Source organism: Colobus angolensis, unplaced genomic scaffold, assembly GCF_000951035.1.
Source record: "Colobus angolensis palliatus isolate OR3802 unplaced genomic scaffold, Cang.pa_1.0 Scaffold8, whole genome shotgun sequence".
In the NCBI taxonomy this organism is placed as follows: Eukaryota; Metazoa; Chordata; class Mammalia; order Primates; family Cercopithecidae; genus Colobus; species Colobus angolensis.
Window position 1 is genome coordinate 9,008,870 of NW_012121820.1, and position 3,713 is coordinate 9,012,582.

General features: G+C 45.9%; 1 long non-coding RNA gene across 1 annotated transcript; it reads left to right on the forward strand.

Annotated features, from left to right (window-relative positions):
- The first annotated feature begins 196 nt into the window (after positions 1–196).
- Positions 197–3,495, forward strand: LOC105502461. Its single transcript, XR_001000342.1, has 2 exons — positions 197–384; positions 2,892–3,495. It is a non-coding gene; the product is annotated as an uncharacterized LOC105502461 (long non-coding RNA).
- Positions 3,496–3,713: the final 218 nt, after the last annotated feature.

Sequence of the window (3,713 nt, forward strand, 5' to 3'; positions counted from 1 at the left end):
AAAAAAAAAAAAAGAAACTTAATCCTCAATGCAGCACTGTTAGCAGGTGGGGCCTTATGGAGGTGTTTAGGTCATGGGGCCTCCACACTCATGAATGGATTAATGCTGAGTATAAAAAGGCGTGAGGCCATGAGATTGATCTCTTGCTCCCTCTCTTACCCTCTCTGACTCTCATCTTCCACCATGGCATGATGCAGCAAGAAGGCCCTTGAAAGATGCCAGCACCTTGATATTGGGTCTCCCAGCCTCCAGAACCATGAGCCAATACATTCCTGTTCCATAAAAATTACCCAGTTTCAGGTATTCTGCTATAGCAGCACAAAATGAACTAAAACAATGTTGGCACAAGACTCAGTGCTGGGCCTGGCATACAACAGGTCCTTGGTAAGTTGTCAGTATGATTATACTCAGGCCTCTTTCTATCTTGCTCTCTTATTTTCTTCTGGTCAGAAAGAGGCTCAAAGACATATGATATGGACAGCAGAATCTGGCTTCCTGCTAACACTCTTTCCACCTACCCATACACCCTCCTCACCTACCAGGCTATTTGATGTGGCAGAAATGACCACCCTTCCAGTATCTACTATCCTCTTCTTCCCCCCTCCACCATGTCCTGCACCGCCGAAATGGAGTTTCGTACGGTCACCCAGGCTGGAATGCAGTGGTGCGATCTTGGCTCACTGCAACCTCTGCCTCCCAGGTTTGAGCAATTCTCCTGACTCAGCCTCCCAAGCAGATGCGATTACAGGTATGTACTCCTGTGCCTGGCTAATTTTTGTGTTTTTAGTAGAGACAAGGTTTCACCATGTTGGCCAGGCTGCTCTCGAACTCCTGACCTTGTGATCCACCCATGTTGACCTCCTAAACTGACGGATTACAGGCGTGAGCCACCGTGTCAGGCCTACTATCCTCTTCTTTAGTAACAGAATCTCCTTTTTTTTTTTTAGCTGGGTACCTTGCCTTACAACTGTAAGAGATTTCCTATTCTTCTTTGCAATTAGGTGTGACCATGTGACTATATAAGCAGAATTTGTTGAGATAAAAACCAGGTATCTAGATCTTTAAAAAAGAGAAGCACCAGCTGCCGCTTCCCTTCCTCAGCCCTGCTCTCTTGACTGCAGATGTGAAGACTGGTGCTCCAGCAGCCATACTGCACAATGAGGATAGGGGCTGGATGCTAGGATGGCAGAGCAGAGGGATGGAAAGAGCCATATTCACAGAGTTGTCACATCAGTGGCATTGCCTGCCTCTAGTTTTTTTAATCTGTTTTTACACAACAGAGAAATAAACCTCTGTCTTTTTTCAGCCATTATTATTTGGGGGTTTTCTGTTGTGTGCAACTGATCTTAATCCTGTCTGATAAATGTGAGTGAAAATGCAACCTCTCCTTTGTCCTATTTTCTACTCAGAGATCTTAGAAGATCAGAATCAGCAGGGACCTTGGCTGTGTGGGGTAAAATCTGGCCCACAGATGTTTTCTTTGGCTTGTGCAAAGTTTTAAACATTAGGACACATTTGAATACAGTTTAAACATTAAAAGATGGGTCGCTGGCTTTTTTGGATGCTTGGAGGATCTGGCAACACTGGATTTATGTTTCAGTGCAGTAGTATCTTGATGAGGCATTTGCTCTTTCATTGCCATGATCCCCACCTCTCCTACTGTGTGAGGATTCTCTTTTCCTCCTCCTATGAACGAGGCGTGTCTATGGTTTATTCTATTAATTAGTATGTATTGTTATCCCCACTACACAGATGAGAAAATCAAGGCTCAAAACAACTTTCCCAAAGCCACAGAGCTGTAAGTGGTGGAGCTGAGGCTCCTCATCATATACATTTGATCTTGATTTTTATTTATTTATTTGAGACAGAGTCTCCCTTTGTCACCCAGGCTGGAGTAAAGTGGTGAGATCTTGGCTTACTGCAACCTCTGCCTCCTAAGTACACATGACTGTCCTGCCTCAACTTCCCAAGTAGCTGGTATTAGAGGCACGTGCCACCACACTTGGCTTTTTGTTTTGTTTTGCTTTTTTTTTTTTAGTAGAGACAGGGTTTCACTATCTTGCCCAGGCTGGTTTTGAACTCCTGGTCTCAAGCGATCCACCCTCCTTGGCCTCCCAAAGTGCTGGATTACAGGCATGAGCCACTGCACCCAGCCCCGATCATCTGTGTTTGAGCTTAAAACTCTTTTTTTTTTAAACTGTTTTCAAAATGTTTATATTCTATGTGGTTTTTTAAAAAACTTAATTTTTTTGGTTTAGATTCTATGTATTTTTTAATATTTCAATATATTTATTTATTTTGAGACTGGGTTATGAGACTGGCTAATTTTTGTATTTTTGGTAGACAGGGCTTCACCATGTTGTCCTGGTCTTGAACTCCTGGGCTCAAGGTGTCCACCTGCCTTGACCTCCCAAAGTTCTGGGATTACAGGTATGAGCCACTGCACCCGGCCTGAGTTTGCAACTCTTGATTTCTCAACCCCTTGCTCAAAGTTTCACAGAGGAAGACACTAGAGCCCAGGGAAGTCTTGCTCTGTCGCCCAGGCTGGAGTATAGTGGCTTGATCTCGGCTTGCTATAACCTCCACCTTCCGGGTTCAAGCGATTCTTATGCCTCAGCCTCCCAAGTAGCTGGGATTACAGGTGCCCACCACCACACCCAGCTAATTTTTGTATTTTTAGTAGAGACAGGGTTTTACCATGTTGGCCAGGCTGGTCTCGAACTCCTGACCTCAGGTGATCCGCCCGCCTCGGCTTCCCAAAGTCCTAGGATGACAGGCATGACCCACTGTGCCTGGCCTGGAATAGATCTTGAACTAGATTTTTCAGGATGGCTACATGAGAGGTAGAGAGACATTCTCAAACATACACTAGCTCTGTTGTCTTCTCACAGGAGTGGCGTGCTGTGTGGATAATGAATGCTGGGGGAGGTGTCTCTCTCCAGCCCCTCTCAAGCTTTCTGTTGTCGCTGGTCCACTCTGTATTGCTGTGAAGATGCTCAAGACCAGCCTGTACCACTCGGGGTCCTGGCAGGAACCAGATGCCATACTCAAACTGAGTAATTGAAGAAGGTTTAATATGGGAGTTATTTACAAAGGTGTGGACTGGTGTAGCTGCCCATATGCCCTCGAAATCACCTCTACATGGCAAGAGCTACTTACTGCCAAAAGAGTCTCTCTCTCGTTGCTGCAAGTATTTTCTAGCCATGTAAGCAAGCTCAGACAGTTACACTGAACAAACTAAGAGTGCCAGGAAGTTAATGTCCTGGAAGCATTGCCAGAGGGGAGGGGGCAGATAGATTCCTCAGCTTCCTCGCTGGGGACCTCAGTTGGGTTAAGCCTGTGACATATTTGTCATCTACCAGAGTGCGGCGCAGGGATAGAGCTCCAGATGCTCAGTGTGGTGACCTGCTCATGTCAGCTTCTTCCCCTTTCCTGTCTTGTTTCTGCACCCACATCCTTCCCATGTTTCCTCTTCCCAAATAAATTACTTGCATTCAAATCTTTGTCTCAGGCTCTGCTTCTGGGGGAACCTGAACCTAGACAGGAGAGTTGAAGGAAAGCAACAAAGGGTGGTGTGGGACTCTGGGACTGGTAACAAAGGAAATCACTGCCTTTCAAGAAAATGGCAGGAGGCTGGGCGCGGTGGCTCATGCCTGTAACCCCAACACTTTGGGAGGCCAAGGCAGGTGGATCATTTGAGTTCAGGAGTTCAA